At 44.8% G+C, this 22,261-nt stretch overlaps 1 protein-coding gene across 1 annotated transcript in view; it reads right to left on the bottom strand.

Annotated features, from left to right (window-relative positions):
- The window catches only part of SYNPO2 (synaptopodin 2), a 355,380-nt gene that overhangs the window by 13,216 nt on the left and 319,903 nt on the right, over nt 1-22,261 (bottom strand). The gene's annotated exons all lie outside the window — the stretch shown is intronic.

Genomic DNA, 22,261 nt, shown 5'->3' with positions numbered 1-22,261 from the left:
TTTTTCTTCACTTTCTGTCCCATACTGAAACAGAGAGTGAGAAGAAATCCCTGCAAAATAAGGGAATTCTTTTGGGATCCTCAGGTCACCAGAACTAGTGTCCCCATTGGAAGATTTCCCCTCTATTACTTTTCTGAGAACAACCCAAAATTTAGGATCTTAATTTACTTTCACTTTCAACGATAATGGTAAACAGGACAAATGGAAAGGGTCAATCTCCCTAACGGGGCACAGACCGCAAGAAAAACCTGACAGGTGTTCTAATCTCCCTACTCTATCCAAAATGAAAAAATAAAGATTTGGCTTTAGTTGTACTTTAATTTGCAAAGTGAAAATTCTTTCTTGGTTAATAAACCCAAATGAGTCACTGACACAGCAAGTATGTAGGCCAGTAGTACTTACTACTCATTTGACTACTTGCTTAATGCTTGGTGTATATCAGCAATGCAAGTACTGAAGCATATCAGTTAACTTTTATAACCTACACATTTCTATCACTACGGTTTTCTTTTAGATTTGTTAACCTTTGTAATGTAATATATCGGTATTAATATTTCCCTTTTATAACATTGATATTGACAGTAAGAGCTTCTTTAGTAAATGAACGAAAAGAAGAACGGTTATGTAGGTTAAATGTAATGTAACTGACCTAATTAGGAAATGAGCTTGTAACATGAAGAACCAGTCAACTAACATTAGTGTGTGACAGACCTAGTTAGGAGGATGCTCATTATGTGCTCAGCAGGATACAATGATAAACTGGGATAGTAGAGCAGAGACTGCCATTGGCAGCACACACATGAGGCTTTATGGAGTTGTGTTTACAATTAGCTAGAGCACAGGTCATATGGTAGGTTGAATACAGAACACAACTTTATTCTTTGTGTTACATGTGTCCTATTTTATTATTTCTAGAAATTGACACGCTCAAGTCGTTGTCATTGATGCTTTGCAGCACTGGGATCCTCAGTTCAAGTCCTGGTTAGAATACTACATTGGTTTGCATGTGCTCCCTGTGCTTGTATAGATTTCCCAAGGATACCCCAGCTTCCTCCCACACTCTAAACACACCCTGGCAGGTTCAATGGCTCCCATATAAAATTGGCCCTAGTATGATATTCAACTGAGAATGCTCGAGATGGCTGCCCCAACAGTTAATAAATCGCTTAGAGCAGCAGTCCCAACCTTTTTGGCACCAGGGACTGGCTTAGTGGCAGCCAATATTTCCGGGGACCCTGGTGGGTTTATGAAAAACAGAGTTGCCCCTCAGACCCCTTCACACCACAACCCTCCTTTACAGGACAGTCCCTCCTTTATATCAGTTTAGTGTTCAACAATCCCAATTTACATCACAGTTCCCCCTTTAAAGCTGTTCCACAGTACCCTCAGATCCCCTTCACATGACAGCCCTCTTTTCATTACAGTGCAGTCCCCTTTACATCACAGTGCTCCAGTGCAAACCCCTTTAATTCAATGTTTAATGAGGACTGCACTGTAAGGGGGTACTGTGATGTACAGGGAACTGCATTGAAATAATTCCAGTGTCCATTTATCGTGCAGTCCCCTTTATACCACAGTGCCCCTAGCAATCACAGTCCCCCATCACAGTGCCCCTTGCAGTCATGCCCACTCCCCCCCATTGCTCTCTAACATCACAGTGCCCCCTTTTAACTTCTGACTCCCCTGCACAGTCCTACCTTTGGCAGGGCAGAGACAATTATCAGCCTGTGTCTCCTCTCCCCCATATCCCGCCCAGCCGCTGATGTCATTCTATAAGCAGGGTAGAGGGCAGGAGGAGCTGCAGATCTGAACGGAGGAGGGGAGCTGCCCAACTTATCATGTTAACAAGCTGGTAATTACTGTGTTGTTAAAACGAAAAGCCTCCCGCTCTCTGTGCAGAATTCTAACACAGAGATGTGGGAGAGGATATACAGGTTGAGTGGTATGGCCGCAGAGCAGGAGGTGATCAGAGACCACGGTCCGTGATAGTTCTGTGCAGATTTCAGTCGCCAGTCACATCCTGCTGTGCAGCCCAGTCATCAACTTGCCACAGATTGGTACTGGTTGCGGACCCCTGGCTTAAAGTCACCATGGAGAAAAGCGCTAAAAAATATATAAATGAATTAATATAAGAGTTGCCATTGTGGACTTGTTTTTAAAGGTGTTGGCTCCAGGGTTATCATCTTTATCCTTGCTGCATTCCTTTGGTGCCCTTTTCTCATGGGCAAAATCAGGTGGTTGTGGAGCATTTTTACCCAAACTCATCTACTAGTTAAAATGAGGCAATGACTGACGGACAGCCATATACACATTGCTGCAACTAGCAAAAAAAAAAGTAGGGCATATCACGGTTAGTGGGAGAATGGGACCATGCTGCAACTGCATCCAATGGACAATTTGTGTGGCACAGTGGCATGTCCCGCCTGAATGATTGTTAACCGCGGACCAGTCACTGCTGACAACACGATCCACCGCAGAGCGCAAGTTAGTAGTTAGACCAATGTGAAAAAGTCCTTAGTGAGTCACTGACCAGGAATAAGGGGTGTTCCAGTTATATGGATATATAAATGTGCTTTGCAAGTCAGTGACTCACTAAATAGAGAAAGTAGAGGGATCATCACAGCCTTGGAGTTTGTTTGTTCCAAAAGTAGTTGACAGGTTACTTTTAAAAAACTTTTTTTTAAATGTAAGCTTTTAAAGTAACCTGTGAAGACAGAAATAGGGACCTGCCATTTCCGAAGCAGTCAGGGTGTCAAAGGTCCCTGAAGTCAAACAGCTGCTGGCCAGTCATCTACCCGACCTCCAACCTCTAAGGTGTCAGGTACAAACTAAGTGTAGCTAAATAAAGGGAAATATACTTTTTGAATATATGTAATTGTAGTAATTTAAGCTTGACTCTTAAGATTTGTGCACAAGCCCACTTGTGGCTGGTTCTCTTTAAAATCCCCTGCAAACTGAATTTTTCAAAACAATAAAACTGCATAAGAGAACAACATACAAGACTGGGTAGAGATACACAAAAAAGTAGAGAAATCAGCTCCATGGTCAGTAATTTTCATGTGTTGGCATGTAAACATTTGTGATAATGTTTACATGCATTGAGTGTACAGAGCTGCTTGCGTCCTAGCAGCAGCAGGATGCTAGGTAGCTTCATTGGGAAGCTGCCTGCGTCCTAGCAATGGAAGGATGTTAGATGGCTTAGAAGCCACCTGCATGCCAGCAATGGAACGGTTTCCTTGAGAAGCTTCCTGCATTCTTGCAATTAAAAGGCTCTAGGCTTTCTTGAGAAGCCTTCTGCATGCTAGCAATGGAAGGAAGCTGCCTGCATCCTAGTAACTGAAGGATACTAAACGGCTTCATTGAGAAGCTGCCTGCATCCTAGCAACCGCAGGACGATAGGGACTTGATTAAGAAGCTGCCTGCATCCTAGCAACCAAACAAAGCTGTACCCTTCTTGAAAAGTCTTCTGTGTTCTAGCAATGAAAGGATGTCAGGTGGCTTCCTTAAGAAGTCACCTGCATGCTAGTAATAAAAGGATGCTAAGTTTCTTGAGTAGCCATCAGTGTCCTAGCAATGGAAAAAAGCTGTCTGCATCCTTTCAACTAAAGGCAACTAGACAGCTTAATTGGGAAGCTGCATGCATTCTAGCAACTGAAGGATGCTAGGCAGCTGACTTCAGAAATTAATAAAAATGAAAGAAGCTGCGCTAAATAGTCTCAAGTATTGCAGGAAAATCTTCATAGTAACAGCATGTTATTTGATTGACATTCAGGATGGAATGAATCCTCTTCCCAATAGCACCACAGTGATTTAAACAAAAAAGTGACCCGCTACCTGAAGAAAAACCTGCTTACTGGATGGCAAGCAAAAAATGCATGTGGCTATAGCCCAGCCAAGGCCTTTACTTGCGCAGAAGAGCTCTGGCCGAGTGTCACAGGATGAATGGCTGTAAGTTTCCCAAGCCTTGGCACCATTATGAAGTCCGTGACTGTTGCACTCAGCAAGTGACCCAGAAAGACTGACCATATAGTCTAATACAGTGTGAACATTTTAAATATAAAAAAGTATTGCACTAATGTTTAAAAGTTGCATTGAAAAGTAAAAGCTGGCCAGCTGGCTTTTAAATGGTCAGTCTTTCTTTCTGGGTCACTTGTTCAGTTTAGGCCGATATGTATTCTTCTACAAAAAAATCACAACCCCAAATTCGGTATGCAGACACTGTGTATCTAGCACTACAACATATCACAATTTGGGGTTCCTATCACCAAGTGACCCAGAGATAGGAGGCCCCAAAATTTGCGCAAAAGTTATAGTGTCTACAAAATAAGGGATAGATTTATGGCATTTTTATTATCTTTTTTTTTTTTTTACTAGTAATGGCGGCAATCTGCGATTTGTATCGGGACTGCGATATTGCGGCAGACAAATTGGACACTTTTGATACATTTTTGGGACCATTGACAATTATACAGTGATCATTGCTATAAAAATGCACTGATTACTGTATAAATGTCACAGGCAGGGAAGGGGTTAACACTAGGGGGTGATCAAGGGGTTAACTGTGTTCCCTGGGTATGTTCTAAATGATGTGTTCTAAATGATGGGACTGATTAGGGGAAGAGAGAGATCGGTGTTCATACTTAGTATGAACATACAATCTGTCTCCTCTCCCCTGAAAGAACTGGGATTTGTGTGTTTACACACAGATCCTGGTTCTCGCTCTGTCACGAGTGATCGCGGGTGCCCGGCGGTCATCGCGCCAGCCAGGCACTCGCATTGGCTCCAGGCACACGCTGCGCCCCTAGTGGCCAAAAGCCAAAGCGAAGTAAGGTAATGTCATTTCGCCCAGCCTTGCCATTCTCCGGCAGTAAAACTGCGGTGGCTGGTCGGCAAGCAGTTAAGGTCATCACAGAGGACAAGGAGGCACTCTAAGATATGTCATCATGAGTTAACATGGGTCAACAGGCCATCTGGTTATGAATCATCATCTTGTCTCAGACAAACAAACCCACAATGATTATATATATATATATATTTTACAGTGCTTATGCCAGCATCTTTCCAAACATTATTGATAGTGGCAGATTTAAGACATCTGGTATACTGAAATGGGCAATCATGTTTTGGGCATATTACTACATTTATATCTAGAGGAAAAAAAGATTTAATCTCCAAATGCGAAAAGGTTTCTTCACAGTAAGAGCAGTGGAAATGTGGAATAGACTCCCCCCGGAGGTGGTTCTGGTAATTCAGTAGATTTCTTTAAAAAAGGGCTGGATTCTTTCCTAAATGGACATATTATAACTGGACTGATTACTAACACTAAGCCCTTGTACACACGGTCGGAGAATCCGTCGGAATGTGTCCTATCGGACCGCATTGTCGGATAATCCGACTGTGTGTGGTATGCATCGGACTGATTCCGTCGGAATATCCGTCGGACCCAATTTTCCAACTTGTTGGAAATATTTTCCAACAAACTGGTCCGATCGGACATACTCCGATCATGTGTAGAGAATTTTGATCGGACCAAGTGCCACGCATGCTCAGATCAAATTCCTACATCAAAGCTATTGGCTACTAGCCTGAATGTAGTCCCATCGTAACGAAATTACGTCATCATGTTCTGAAAGATCGGATTTTTCGACAACTTTGTCCGACCGTGTGTATGCAACAGTTTCGGACAAGATCCGACGGACAAAATAGGATGGATTTGGTTGTCGAAATCTCCGACTGTGTGTACAGGGGCTAATAAGTAAAGTTGATCCAGGGAAAATCCGATTGTCTCTCGGAGGGATCAGGAAGGATTTTTTTCCCCTGCTGTAGCTAATTGGAGCATGCTTTGCTGGGGTTTTTCAGCTTCTTCTGGGTCAACTGTGGGTGAAGGATTGTTTATATGGGATTGTATGATTTTTTTTTTAAATCTTTTTTGTTTGAACTAGATGGAGTTGTGTCTTTTTTCAACCTGACTATGTAACTATGTAACATACATGTAAATGAACCCCGAACCTAGAAAAAACCCTGAAACTTGCATCATCATGATAGCCAAGTAACAAGCATTTTCATAAATCAATCATGACAGCCAGGTAACTAGTAAAGTCAGCAATGTTCGCCTCTATATTCTCTTACTACATGGTAATACATTATATCAACTCCCATACATACATGTTATACTCTGCTGCAACTATGCAGTAAGACAGCAAAAGTCAGTATGTAGAAACAGACATATACAAGATCTAGTTCTGTACGGTAAGACGCAGGTGAAAATCCTGTTTTTCAGAATTGGCTTTGTGCCCAGTGAAACTGCATTCAGCATGCAGCCCTACCCCTTTCCAGTTTTCTCTGCCTCTAAGGAATTTAATAGATGGAATGTCCAACAGTGGGAGCTGGCTGTAAAGACAGATCATGGAACGTTACAACCTTTTTTTTTAATCCCACCATTTGCTTTCTGCATTAACATTTTTTAATATCTGTTGTAGCTGTAATATGTGTAATAGCTTAAAACGTGTATGCACTATTTGATAGGAGCAGGCCTCCCCTGTTATTGTAGTCAGTAGTTATTGTTCTCCTCCAAGTGAGGTCATCTACATGATCCAGAATGCTGGAAAATCTCTGCATGCACTACTCATGTATCCTCATTATTGCTACCCAATAATCCATTATGCTGGAAGATCTCAGTGGTTGATAAGGAGTACTTTGATTGCCCATGCATCCTTCTTACTTCTCACATACTTATCCAGTATGCTGGAAAATCTCTGTAGCTGTACATCAAGCACTTCCTTAGCTCATACACCCAGCCTAATGCTTATCTAAATGATTGAGTATACTGAAAAATCTCTGCATTTGATGTTAAAGTGGAAGTCCAGGCATGTGATCCCGCAGCTCTCTGTACCAGAGCACTCAACAGTGGCTGGCAATTTCGGGAGTCCTGATGTCACCCACAGGCTCCCATAGCCTAGCAATTGATACAAGGAAACGACAGCTGCAGGGTCATGTGACCAGACAGTAACGGATTAAAAATAGATACATATACAGATCTTTTTTTATATATATATACTGTAAGTTAGGCTTGTCTTCCACTTTAAGAACTTTCATTGATCATGCACCTTCCTCATTGCTCAGCTACATGATCCAGCATCCTGGAAAATCTCTGTTTGCTAACAAGCACTTTCACTGATCATGTACCCCGCTTATTGCTCATCCAGTATGCTGGAAAATCTCTGTATTTGATACCAAGCTCTTTGGCTCATCATACCCCCTGCCTATTGTTCATCTGAATCAGTGGTCATCAACCCTGTCCTCAGGGCCCACTAACAGGCCAGGTTTGCAAGATAACTGAAATACATCACAGGTGATACCATTTGCTGCTCAGTGATTGCAGCATTCTAGCCTGCATCTCCCCAAGGTAATGCATAAAACCTGGCCTGTTAGTGGGTCCTGAGAACAGGGTTGATGACTACTGATCTACATGATCCAGCATGCTTGAAAATCTGTGTTTGATGACAAGCCCTTTCACTGATCATCCACCCTGCTCATTGCTCATCTACATGATCCAGCATGCTGGAAAATCTCTGTGTTTTGATAGCAAGCACTTTCACTGATCATGCACCCTGCTCATTGCTCATCTATGTGATCCAGTATTCTGCTGCAAAATCTGTGAGTTTAATGACAAGCACTTTCACTGATCATGCACCATCTTCACTGCTCATCTACGTGATCCAGTATGCTGAAAAGTCTCCAATCTCCTGCTACTTATTTTATTCTGGCAAGTGGCACCCGCTGCTGTCAGAATACCTGAACAATGGCTGCATCTGACTGGATGCAGCCACTGTTTGGCGGACAGTTTCTTTTCCAAATCCTTCGATTTTAGGGTTGAAGGTGTTGGGAGGAGTGGCGCCAGCAAAGCTACATTAGGGCTAAATAAGGACTACATATCCCATGATAGTAGTGATTGCTGTACTGACTCCGCCTCCTGAAACTCCTCCTCTCAGCTCCTCTGTAGATCAGAAGGCAGGCTCTGTGACATGTGTGGCACAGCGATGCCCACTCACAGGGCATAGGGAATACGTGTCACAGAATTCAAAGGAATAAATGTGTGTCTTTACTAAGTAATCATTCAGATTAAAAGGAGTAGGCTAGAAATAATTGACATACAATATGGAAATGAATAGATGACATTATGACCATAGATAATTCTATCTGCGGATATTACGCTATAATGAGATCATTTGTATGCTCTGCTTCAGGCCAGTGAAAACAATCAGGTGATTTTTATTACAGCAAAACTGGTTGCTGAAACTCTGAAGTGGGTCAGAGATCACATTTTTTTCAGATAACATTGAAGTGGATCTATGTAGTCAGACAGAAAGTTTACCATTCTGCAAACTTGTGAGCTCTATAGAGATGGAATGTCTCATATACCAGAGATACAGGTATCTGCCATTCAAGTACTTTCTTATCATTTCAAAATCATCCTACAGCTCTGTAAATGTGGCTGATGTCCAAAAATGTTAAGTCATTTCTCTTTCATGGAAAAACGCTAACACAACAGTAGAAGGAATGGCGATGGCTTTTTACATCCATTGGATGTTACACAGGGGGTGCAAATCCACTTTTCACTGCAAGTGCACCTGGAAGTGCAGTCGCTGTAAATCTAAGGGGTAGATCCGAAATGAGTGGAAGCTCTGCTGATTTTATCATCCAATCATGTGCAAGCTAAAATGCTGTTTTTTATTTTCCTTGCTTGTCCCCCTCGGATCTACAGTGACTTCACTTCCAAGTGCACTTTCAGTGCAAAGGGGATTTTCCATTAGTAAATAAGCCCCATAGTTACATAAATAGTTACAAAGATATCCAGGTTGAAAAAGACACAAGTCCATCTAGTTAAAAAAAAAAAACATACAATCCCATATACCCAATCCCATACTCACATTTGATCCAAAAGCAGACAAAAACCCCCAACAATTTGCTCCAGCAGGGGAAAAAAAATCTTTGTGGGCCTATCGCATGTGTGCTTCCTAATCTGGCATTTGCAAGTGGATGTGTGCGTTAACCTTCAGGGTTGCTGTTAATTATTTTTTTAAATCTATTATTCATTATAGTTGACATTTTTTTAAATTCTGTTTTCATTTAATTTTATTGACAAGGAGGTTAACAAGCCTCAAATGTGATTGCATTAGCAGGTGGCAGGTTCTCTTTATAGAGACATGAGGAGTCTAAAATACCTCTAATATTTCCCATACCATCTTCTGTAACTGATCAAACCCAGGGGATAGGGTGTAGGGTAGGGTTTCCACCTCATCTCTTTAAACCCGAACAGATATGAATTACACAGGCTCTCTGAGGCTAATTTAGGGCAGATACGGCACCAATTGAGTTTAATTACCACCCTATCTGCCACAGGACCCATTTAATTCATATGTGTTTGGTGAAAGCTTCAGCCAATCAGGGCACAGAGCACTGTCAGAGTCATCATGACTATCCAATCATGGCTCATTCCCACCCCACAGTATAAAAGTATTCTTTCAATGACAGCCATTTTCAGTGTGATTTTGGCGCTGAGAGATATAAAACAGGCACGGTTTGACAGGTGCCTATCATTGCAATTTTTTACAGCAAGGCCAATTCTTGCTTTCATCAAGAGTACCTCTATAGGTTTATGGTGGGAAGGCGCCACTGACACCCAAACATCAATTTTTATACGCCTGTTACTTCTATACAAAGTCAAAGTGACACCAGAATGTGTCCAAAAAAATCTCTGATCTTGTTCCCAGTGCACTACATTGTGGCCTCATCATACACACTGGCTCCCCAGTTGTTGCTGAGCAAAATAAAGTCAGCTTGCAGGGAAAATTTCATTTCCTGACAGACTCCATGGCAGCAACGTGTGGGTTAAGTCCCGCCTCCACTACCCATAGGACACTACTCCCATAAATCTTTGCTCCCTGCCCCTGGCCGTGTTCTTTTTTTGTCCTCCTCCGAAGGACCCAGAAGTGGTCTTCCTACCTGAAGATTTATCATCCCCACGATCGAGGTCGGCCGGTCTGCGACTCTGGGTCTGGAAAGTCGCATTACTCCGCTAAGCCCTAGCTATTAGCAGGGTATGGAGTGGGCAGTGGAAGAGGCGCTGTGAAGAAGCCACATGTCCTGGCCACTGGCAGGCAGGCTGCGCATTGGTCGGATAGCCAGCTATTAGCAGGTGACCTGTTTTGCCCCCTGGAAAGTCCGGTGTCATCTTACCTTATCTTCGGCCGAGTGATCGATCGTGGTGGGAGTGGTGAGAGGTTCTAAAAGTTCTTTATGGCAGCAGTTTTTGTATCTTATTATTTGTCTTCGTTTGTTTCTGTTTGTTTGTATGTGCAGGCATGGCGGCTGGTTCTTCCGCGTTCCAGCCGCCGTTCTACTTCCGGGTTTGCGTTTTCGGCCGTACTGCGCATGCGCGAACGCGGTTGAGATCGAGGCTTGGTTTCGCGCATGCGCGATAGCGGCAAAATGCCGCTGTTTCGCGCATGCGCACAGGCACGGCGGTGACATCACAGGGGCGGGCTATTTAAATGTGGAATTTGTCTGCAAGCTTTGGGAATGCTTGCGGGCTGTTGCGGTGACTTCCCCCTGCCTCTGTGTTGCATCCACTGGTAAGTGGCATTCTGGGATAGGGAGGCTATCCCTTCCCTGTCCCTTGCACTGATCCCTTGTCATCTTTTCAGCGCGTATGGATATCGCTGAGGACATGGATTCCTTACCGCCTGCTTGTGGCCAGCCCTCTCATAAAAGGTATTTCTAATGATCACCTGAAGGTCTGGTGGGGGAGGGGTATGTATCTGTTAGCTCTGTCCTGATGTCTTGTCTCTTGTGGTTTCTTGTCTTGTGTCTTTTTCAGCCCTTCCAGGTCAGAACAGCATCGCAACTCTCATAGAGGGAGCGACTCCTCCAAGTCGCATCACCGGCACTCCTCTTCCAAATCTAAACATTATGGTTCCTCCTCAAAATCAGGACACCGTAGTGAAGAAAGATCGCACTCCTCGAGGACTCAATCTAGTCACTCAGCTAGTGCTTGTTGGGGGTGCAGAGCTCTTGTACCGGCAGGAAAATCTTTATGCGATCCTTGCTATGCCAAGGCTTCTAATGAAAGGGGTGATGCGGATCAACAACTTAAAACCCTGGTGGAGAAAGTTGTTAAGGAGTCCCTCAGAAATATTGAGGGCCAGTCCTATGTTCCCCCGGCAGAGCTGCCACTTTCTCCAGGAAGGGAGACTCAGCTGCAGGATACTTGGGAATCCTCTGCGCATAGCCACCCCTCAGCTGCCATATCTGACAGTGACTCTGATAAAAGTGATCCCTGTGTGGGCTTTGATTTCGCTCTACTGCCTCCTCTGGTCAGAGCTGTTAAAGAGACACTGAACTGGGAAGATTCTGTGGCTGCTCCTTCCAAACAAAGAAAATTCTTTAAGCAATTAAAGAAGGAACGGATTAATTTTCCTTTTATTTCTGAGCTAGGTGAGATTATCACAGATGAATGGGGCAAGGTGGAGAAGAAAAATTCCATGCTATCAAAGGTTTCGAAACTCTATCCTTTCAATGAAGAAGAGGTGAAGCATTTGGAGTCAGCACCGTTGGTAGACGCAGCAGTCATGCGGCTGGTGAAACATGTCACACTTCCCTTAGAGGATACCGTGTCTTTTAAGGACATTCTGGACAGACGAATTGATGCTGATTTGAAGAGAGTGTATCTCACAGCAGGAATGGCCTGTAAGCCAGCGTTGGCTCTGGCCGCTATGTCCAAAGCAATGGAGATATGGACAGATAGTGTAGATGAGACACTTAGAAATATCTCTGAAGATACAGCTAAGAGCTCGCCTATCCAAGAGCTTAGGCTGGCCTCCGCCTTTCTTGGGGAGGCCTCTATCGACATTATACGCCTGGTGGCTCGGGTGATGCTTTCTTCTGTTACGGCTAAACGGGCTCTTTGGCTCCGCCCCTGGCTGGCAGACCCAGCCTCAAAACAAGTATGGTGCCGCATCCCCTTTGAAGGGTCCTCCCTTTTCGGCAATAAGTTGGATGAGGCTATTACCCGAGCCACTGGTGGAAAGTCGGGGTTCCTCCCCCAGGACCGGCGTTTGCAAGCCCAGAGAAGGTCTTTTCCAAAGAGACAGTACCAGGAACGAGCCAGGGAAGCTCGCAGTTACAGACCAGGCCGTGAATTTTCCAGGTCCTGGAAATCAAGACAATCCTCTTTTAGAAAATCTACAAAAAGTGATTTGAAGGGAGAGAGGGAACCAACTAAACCCTTTTGAGGTTGGGCCCGCTCAGACAGGGCAGGTGGGGGCTCGTCTTTTCCACTTTCGCCATGTCTGGGCGGCCTCGATCCAAGACTTCTGGACCATCAAGACAGTCTCCTCAGGTCATGTTTGGACCTTCAAGGAATCTCCCAGACTCAGATGGGTCCCCACCTCTCTCCCAGCCTCAGACGAAAAAAGGCTAATTCTTCTAGCCTACGTGGAATCTTTGTTGGCTCAAGGCGCCATTATCCATGTTCCAGTCATTCAGCGAGGCATGGGAATCTACTCTCCTTTGTTTATGGTCCGGAAAAAGAGCGGGGCCTGGAGGCCGGTCATAGATCTAACCCACTTGAACAGTTTATCAAAAAAGAAAAATTCAAGATGGAGTCTTTATCCACAATTCAACAATCGGTCCAAGCAGGGGACTGGATGGTCTCCATAGACCTCAAGGACGCCTATTTTCATGTCCCAGTTGCAGAAAATTACCAGCAGTATCTCCGCTTCTCCGTGGGCGAAAGCCATTTTCAGTTTACTTGCCTTCCCTTCGGGCTATCAACTTCTCCTCGTGTATTTTCAAAAGTATTGTTGGCAGTGGTAGCTCTCCTGAGAACCAAAGGGATTCGTCTACATCACTACCTAGACGACCTTCTGTTGTTGGCTCAAGACAAGGATCAACTTCTGGTACACAGGAAGCAGGTCATCTCCACCCTACAGGAATTCGGGTGGATCTTGAACTTGGAGAAGAGCCAGCTGGTCCCATCTCAGCGGCTGGTGTTCTTAGGGGCCCTATTCAACACTGTCAGAGGCACCATCTCATTGCCAGAAGAGAAGTTGTCAGTGGTCAGGGACAGAATCCGTCCAGCCCTCTCTGCCTCTCATCTCCAGGCTCTCCAGTGCCTGAAAATTATAGGCACTATGGTAGCGACAATTCCGATGGTGAGGTGGTCACAGTGGAGGATGAGGCCCTTTCAGAGGGGTTTCCTTCTTCAATGGTCAGGCAGCAAAACCCAGCTGATTCGGATCACCTTATCCATGAGGAATTCCCTTCTGTGGTGGCTCCAACGGGAAAATCTCTGCAACTGCCATTCCATTCTCCCCATCTCATGGGTCACCATAACAACAGATGCCAGCAACAGGGGTTGGGGCGCCCACTGTCTGGCGGAAATGGCTCAGGGCACCTGGATTCTCCCCTCCAGAGGGACGGTGTCGAACATCCTGGAGTTAAGGGCAGCCTTTCAAGCTCTGCTAGCCTTTCGGCATCTGATTTCAGGAGCCTCGGTCTCTCTCAGGCTAGACAATACCACAGCAGTGGCGTACATAAGAAGGCAAGGGGGTACCCGAAGTCTATCCCTTCTCCAGGAGGTGGAACCGATCATGACCTGGGCTCAGAGGAACTTGAAGGATCTGACAGCATCTTATGTCCCAGGGATTCAGAACGTTCAGGCAGACTTTCTTTCCCGGATACTTCTGGACAACAACGAGTGGTCTCTCCACGAGGAAGTGTTCAGCTGGATCCTGACAATGGGGTTCTCCCCAGAAGTCGACCTGTTTGCCTCCCCTTGCAACAAAAAACTAGAGAAGTATTATTCAAGGTACAGGGATCCTCAAGCCTACGGGGTGGATGCCTTGACGGAGAAATGGTGGTTCCACAAGGCCTATGCCTTTCCCCCAACTCCTATTATTCATCAGTTCCTGAGGAGACTCAGGTCAGAGACAGCAGAAGTGATAGCCATAATCCCTTATTGGCCCAACAGACCCTGGTTTCCGCTTCTGATGCTCCTCAGTGTCAGGGATCCAATTCCTTTACCATCCAGGCCAGACCTTCTGTCTCAAGGGTCGAGATTACATCCTTGCCCGGATCACCTGCGCCTAAAGGCTTGGTTTTTGAAAGGGGACGGTTGAAGGCTTTAGGCTGTCCTGAAGAAGTCATTCCCACTCTTCTTAGTGCTCGAAGAAGCAGTACTAACCGGGTATATGAGAGAATTTGGGCGAAGTTTGCAGATCACTTGTCTTCAAGATCCAGTTCCTGTAATACCCTGACAGTCCGGGACGTCTTAAGCTTCTTGCAATCGGGATTGGATATCTCCCTTTCGGTTAGTTCTCTCCGGGTCCAGGTTTCAGCAATTTCAGCCTTTTCCGGAGTCGCATGGGCCAATCATCCCTTGGTCCAACAATTCTTCAAAGGAGCAGTCAGGCTTAGGCCACAAAGGAAGCCTAGATTCCCCAAATGGGATCTTCCATTGGTTCTAGATTTCTTCTCTCAACTTGACAGAACGCTCTCAATCAGAGAATTAACCCTTAAAACCTCTTTTCTGGTAGCCATAACCTCGGCGAAGAGAATCTCCGAAATTCAGTCTCTAGGTGCAAAGGAACTTTTTCTCACCTTCTTTCCAGATAGGGTGGTCCTAATTCCGATGTTGGGGACAAATCCCAAGGTGACATCTGTTTTCCATGAAAACCAGGAAATCACTCTTCCTACCTTCAATTCTGCTGGAAGTCAAGATCCACATCCACTCGATTTGGGAGTTACTCTAAAACAATATCTGGATATTACAGCTTCTTTTCGTCAATCTGACTTCCTCTTCGTGCTATTTAACGGGAAAAGTAGAGGCGCCAAGGCCTCCGTTAGATCCATCGCTGCTTGGGTGGTTCAAGCAATTCAATGGGCTTATAGAGAGAAGGGCTTGGCTCCTCCTGAGGCGGTTACAGCTCACTCTACCAGAAGTCTCTCAACCTCATGGGCGGCTTCACGCCACGTTGCACCTGATGTAATCTGCAGAGCGGCCTCCTGGTCTTCTATTCATACTTTCATGTCTCACTATTGTGTTGAGCCAGCTTCTTTATCCTCTGTTGATTTTGGTTTGAAAGTCCTGTCGGCCGACAGTGTTAAATAAATCTTTTGTTCAGCATTTTTTGCCCTCCCGGGTGTGTTTGGCGAGTTATTTCCCACACGTTGCTGCCATGGAGTCTGTCAGGAAAATGGAAAATTCCTATCAAAATACTTACCGTAATTTTCCTTTCCTGATGGACTCCATGGCAGCAGGAGTTCCCTCCCAAAATGGCTGGAGTAGGCTAGTTACCGAACACGGCCAGGGGCAGGGAGCAAAGATTTATGGGAGTAGTGTCCTATGGGTAGTGGAGGCGGGACTTAACCCACACGTTGCTGCCATGGAGTCCATCAGGAAAGGAAAATTACGGTAAGTATTTTGATAGGAATTTTCCATTTTTTTTTGGCTTCATAAATGCAATTATTGCTGCAGCAGATTCTAGACATGGTGGTACAGATTTGCCACTTTACAGGTAGACTAAGGGGACCATTGACTTTAATGGGGTTCGTTATTCATCTCCGGACTTTCGTGGTGTTCAGAAGTTCTGGTGGTCTGTTCGGCCCATCCCTATACAAGCAGAGCAGCGATGTGTGATTTGAGCCCATTCCTTTTTAATGGGCTGAATTGCACTGCACTGCAACAAAAGTAGTGCATGCACTACTTTAAAAAAAAAAAGCGCTGCAACCGGATTGCATGGCGCTTCTGTACCATGCGATCTGGTGCAGGCAAATATAATGTGTTTGCGACCTGTGTGTAGGCAGGTGCCTACAGAAGGGTTAAGGTTTTTTCTATGCTGACTCATGTTTTAAGTTATCTGGGTCAAGTCTGCTGTCTTTCCTGTGAAACTGTTACAATGTTGATATATGGAGGATCTGGGGAACTGATTCCCACCAATTTTCTACAGATCTACATAAAAAGTGGCCCTTCAGTGCTCCAAGGAAGAGCTGCTGGAAATACTGACGAAATGTCTGCTGTTATGCAGCTGGACAGCACTCCTAGCCCCCGTGCACACGGTCGGAGAATCCGTCGGAATGTGTCCTATTGGACCGTGTTGTCGGATAATCTGACTGTGTGTGGTATGCATCGGACTGTTTCCGTCGGACCAAATTTTCCAACTTGTTGGAAATATTTTCCGACAAACTGGTCCAATAGGACATACTCCGATCATGTGTAGAGAATTCCGATCGGACAAAGTGCCACGCATGCTCAGATCAAATTCCTACATCAAAGCTATTGGCTACTAGCCTGAACGTAGTCCCATCGTAACGAAATTAAGTCATCACGTTCTGAAAGATCAACTTTGTCCGACCGTGTGTATGCAACAGTTTCGGTCACAATCCGGCGGACAAAATCCGATGGACAAAATCCGATGGATTTGGTTGGCAGAATGTCCGACCGTGTGTACGGGGGCCTAGTTGGTTGGCCCACTCTAGGCTCCTTGAGGGACTGGGAGCCTGAGGACTCTTAAGCACCAATCTTGGACTTTCTGCCTTTTAAGTATCTTTGTCAAACATAGACTATATGAACTCTGTGCTACCTCAGGTAGATTATTTACCAATCATGGACTGTGTCTCTAGTAGACAATAATGAATCTCTGCTGTTATTCAGGCATGATTACTCTATGGGTACTAAGGCACCTTGAACAGGAATCCATGAGAAGCTGCCTGATGAGAGCTGTACCTGTGTATTACCTTTCTTCACTAAAGTTATTGTTAACTGTTTAATGCCTGGTCTGAAGTAGAGAGTAGATCCAGTACACTTTAGTCCAGCATGTAGTTTTCTGCCTAGAGTAGGCCATATAGCCATGGCTAGGGACAACTGTATATGTATCATAGCTTAAATCAAGCAACCAGCCAGGAAATGGGTGTCTTGGCATATGGTGATAGTTACTCTGGTAATGAAGGGGGTGTTGTGCTCATCCTCTTTACTATCAGCTGGCTCCCTGCATTTTAGGACCAGACCTGCAGCATCTAGGCTGGAGTCAGGGGAGAGATGTAGAGGGGCACCTGAGAGAAAGAGTGAAGTTAATTTCCTGTATCCTTCAGTAACTGAGTACATGTCAATGGGAGGGAGGTGACAGGTGTTGCTGGATGCTGGTGCAGGCTGTGCGGCACTGGTTCCTAAATGTTGTGCACCTGGAAGTTGGTGTTCTCTAACTGTGGTAGTGTTTGCAGTGCTTAATGTAACAGTACAGTCAGGTAGCCAGCAAGCAAACTCCTGCATAGAACCTAAGCAATTAGCGAGTGTAGTTCTAGTGTCCCCCCACTAGGGTGCCTGAGCCCCCCCACATGCTTGCATGTCGTTAACTTACCATTGACAACCGTTCTGGTGTAAATGGACACTGAAGGCAGAGGTCAATCTGTGCCTGTGCTGCCACTTCAAAAATTAGTCATTCAGGAGAGACAAAGACACCAATAGTGTATATTCGGTGGTGGTGGCACAAGCACAGGAAGACCTCAATCATTCATGACTAAAGGCCAAGGTCATTCTGCTTCCGCCCTGCCACCACTACCTACATATGGTTGATGTTTACATGTCATGCCCGAATACATTAGGCAGCAGCAGCTGTGCATAGGGGCTATTATACTGTAGGTATATAATCGTTAGCATAAACATTTACATGAGTACAGCTCAAAATACAGTAAAAATCAGATTGCAAACACTAATTTTCTAGTTGTGGCTTATGCAGGTCAAAACCGGAGCAATGTGAATGGGCTCACAGCATGCAATACTGCTGTGTTCAGATATGGATTGCGAATCTGAATTTGGTGTACACCAGGGTGAATGAGCCCTTAGACCTCTAGGAAAATGATGAAGTCATATGATCACTAAAAATCCACTGCTAGAAAAGGAACAAAGTACAATTTTTAGAAAACACAAACTTTCAGAAAATGTTCTACTTAATAAAAAAGAATGAATACCTGTAATTTTAGTAGAAACAACATAAAGCCCTGAACCTGTCTAGATATCAGCAGCACTTGGACTGGGCAAGGGAGGTCTCACTCCGAGCCAATCAGGGTTCTGTTTACAGTAAACTTGCTTACAGGAAATCATAGAGTTAAAGTGGTTGTAAACCCTTACAGACCACTTTAACCTACAGGTAAGCCTAGATTAAGGTTTACCTGTAGGTGCAAGAAATATCTCCTTAATCTACACAGTTAAGGAGATATTTTCCTAAAAACAGGCACCGCTGTCTACGGCACATGCGCGCCATAGACAACTGCACGGGCGCACTGAGCGTGTCGTTAGTGAAGGTGATCATGCCATCACTAACGGCTCCCAAGCGCATGCGCCGGAGTGGTGTCATCGCTGCTCCGGCCAGTCGCAGAGCCAGAGCAGCGATACCCGGAAGTCACTCCGGGTATCATGGCAGCGATGGAGGAAGTGAAGGAGGGTAGCTTTGGGGGCTTCGATCTCAGGTAAGTAATTCATAATAAACTAGTATGCTATGCATACTAGCTCATTATGCCTTTATTTTTATTTTTTTGTAGAGAGGGTTTACTTCCTCTTTAAGCTGACCAAAAACAGTTCTTTTCTTCTTTTTTTTTTGGTTCAGCCAGTAGACGGATTCCTCCATCCACACAAAAGAGGTGGATGAAGAAATCCCTCTTGCCGAGACATTGTATTCTGAAAACGGGAAAAAATACTATGCTCAGCAACAAAAAAATAAATACTAATACTATACTAATAATAATAATAAAAATTCTATGCTCAGCAACAAAAGTTTTCCAACATCATCGTCTCTTCGGTAGAAGTTGATCAAACGATTGACTTCTGTTGAGCAGGGACAGCCACACACCAATCAAAGACTGGCCAATCCCTTCGGAACCAGACAAATTTTGGTCAGCCCATGGCCAGCTTTAGCCTGCTCATTGTGCAGACGCCCCTTCACTCTCCAATCACAGTCTGGGGCTGGTCCTGGACCAGACTGTATTGCTTAGCTAGACTGTGGTGTGTAGAGATCTAGGACCTAACTGCGTTGTCTGGCAGGGTTGTCTGAATTTCACAACTGGCTGAACAGACTTACAAATTAATGGCAAATTAAATAATTATATATCTGTATTCCAACTGTCCATTAAACTGTTTTACCTGTTGTTTCTGTTTTTTTTTTACATTTTGTGATTGCTTAAGGGCTTAGTTGACATTCAGCTATTGATGCTCCACTTACAGAATGCTATCTCCAGTGGATCCCTTCTCAGAGGCATTTGGCGTAGGGTGAATTATTATTTTTTTGCCACAGCGTGTGCACGCCCTTATCTGGCTGCCCTTGCAGCTTTAGGTGGAGGTGGTAAAAATGCAGCTCACCCATTTTTACCATCACCCCCCTTTTTCCCAACCGCAAATATGAGCTCTTAGAATACAACTGGATGTAGAGGCAAATCTAGCTACTCTTGGACAATTATTTCTGTTTTTGAGAATTAGTTCCAAATTAGCCCCACTGATTCAGAAGATCCTGAATGTCCTAAAATAAGTCTGCCATTTATTTTTTCTTCTTCTTTTGAATGTTTATCATTCAAACACAACTGTTAATTACATATAAGATGTTGAAGAGTGTTAGCCTGTTCTAAAAACTGTCTAATAGAATATTTTATTTTTAGTGCTCCAACAAAGTAGACTGATTCCCACTCAACGATCATTTCCCTCAAAACTCATATTGCGTTGATTGTTCTCCTATTTAAAATGTAATATGTACATTATGAATCCATTATGTTTCTACTTTTAGTAATGACATTTCAGATGAGTTCTTTTTTTTTTTTTTTTTTTTTTTACGGGGTAATTAAATGATGTATTATCATGTAGCATTTGCTGCCATCTGCTGGCAAAAAAGCTTTATTACACTAAAATGAAAGCATTGCAATGGCATTCAGTATTAGTTTTAAATAAAATTAATGTTCAAACTGCGGTAATAGTATTTTAAAGCCATAGTGTGGGACTTGCATATAATATCTTAAGCTGAAAGGAGAAGAGGCAAAGCCTTAGTATAGATGCTATCCTTAAAGTGTTCAAAATATTTTATTTTCATTCCATTTTAATAGTTTTGCTACAAAACCTAAAACACAGCTTATTAATGCTTGCACTTTTACATTCACCTACAATTTGCATACTGCAATCACATAGTTACACTGTAGGTTGCAAAGTGTGGTCTTGTTCACATGGCTTCAGCTTGTATAAGAGCAGTGTACAAAGCATTTGTAAAACTTTATTTTGTAATTATTTAAATTTGTAAAACTTTTGTTAAACTGGAGTTACACCCAAAAGTGGAACTTCCACTTTAAGGCCTTCTGACCCCCTGACATGCCACATTTGGCATGTAATTTTTTTTGGGAGGGGGAGGGGGATGAGTGAGTCCCTAGTTTTGACAGGTACCCAGCTCCCACTTCTGCTCATGGTGCCGTGCTGCTGAGCAGAAGTTCTCCTCTCTCCCCTCCCTCCCTGCAATCTTCTGGGACATGTCACAGGTCCCAGAAGATTGCGCAGCCATTCTCAGCGTGCAGTGAGACTCATGCATGTGCAGTAGGGTTGCCACCTGTCCAGGATTCACCCGGACAGTTCGGGTTTGGAATCATGTGTCCGGGTTTCAGACTGTTTGAGACCTGGACACATTATTCAGACTGGACTATGGCTTTGCAGCAGGGTTGCTGGCTGCAGTTGTCTAAGCTGAGAGTGTCTTTTACACACTTTCACACTGCCCAAAGCCAGCACTAACAACACCCCCCCCCCCCCCCAACACACAAACACACATGGGAGAGGAGAGAGGGCTTGATATGCACCCCCCCACCCCTCCCCCTCTGCATCTGCCCACACTCCAATCTCCGGCTCTGTGCCTCAGAAAGGGAAAGTTGGGGCTGGAAACTGAAGTCCAGCAGCTTCAGATACATCTGAATGAGAGGTGCCAAGGGGTGAGTGAGCTCACCATCCATCCCTGTCTGTGACTGAAGCCTCCCCCTTCTCTCTCCTGCCTCTGAGTGAGTACACTAAGGTAAATCAGGATTCTCAGAGCACCCCTTACATCAGAGTTCCCCTTTACACCAGAGGCCACAGTGTTTCTCCTTACATCAGAGTCCTCTCAGTACATCAGCCTTCTCAGTGTACCCACTTAAATCGGGGGTTTCCAGAGGATCCCTTATGTTAGAGGCCCCAGAGTTCTCTCTTATATCAGAGTCTGCAGAGTCCCCCCTTACAGTGAAAGGGAACTCTGCGAGTTCAGATGTAAAAGGGGAACTCTGTGGACTCTGATGTAAAGGGGGACTCTTGTTATTAACTTCATATGATCAGAAATGTTATGTAATAGCAAAATATATATATATAGTAGGGATGAGCTTCGTGTTCGAGTCGAACGTACGTTCGACTCGAACATTGGCTGTTCGGCCGTTCGGCGAATTCTGAACGTTTGGGCCGTTCGCGTCAAAATTCGAGTGACGCGCGCGCGGACCACAATGCACTGCGGTGGCGCAGTGCATTGCTGCCCCATGATTGGCCAAGCATGCACTGTGACCCCGCATGCTTGGCCAATCGCAGCGCCGGCAGCGAGGAGAGCCATGATTGGCCACAGGCATCCTGCCTGTGGCCAATCATAGCTCAGGCTGTGTAGTGCACGCCCCACACTATATAAGGCCGCCTTTGAGGCGGCCTCGTGTAGTGTGTTACTTAGCATCTGAAGCAGTGGGTGTTCTGTGTACCTTCAACACAGTACACACCAATCGTTTTTGGCTGATTTCCTATCTTGCTGCTGTGTAGTGGTTGTTGTCTGTGCCCTGACTGCAGTATACACCACTATATTCACCTCACCTATATAGCTAGTGATCTAGCTTTAACCACTTAGCAACTGCCCATTGCCGATTAACGGCTTCAGGGGGGTTGTTTAACTCTGAGAGGCCGTTAATTAACGGCCTCCCAGAATTCTGCTCTCGCGTGCCCCGAGGTGTGCGCACTCGAGAGCATCCGTGACCGCCGGGTCGCATCACGGATCACGGCAAACGGCCGCTCATAGCGGCCGTTTACCACGTGATTGCTCCGTCAAATGACGGAGTGATCACTTGGAAACAAACCGGCGTCATGTTATGACGCCTGTTCCTCCCTCCCCTCTCTGTACCGATCGGTACAGCGGAGGGGAAAGAGATCGGTGTCAGCAGCGATGTGGGCTGCATCTGCAGT

Source organism: Lithobates pipiens, unplaced genomic scaffold (assembly GCF_037356315.1).
Source record: "Lithobates pipiens isolate NorthernLeopardFrog02 unplaced genomic scaffold, aLitPip1_a1.2 Scaffold_13, whole genome shotgun sequence".
NCBI lineage: Eukaryota > Metazoa > Chordata > Amphibia > Anura > Ranidae > Lithobates > Lithobates pipiens.
Note: the sequence above shows the minus strand (reverse complement) of the source record. Positions and strands in the feature narration are given on the sequence as shown.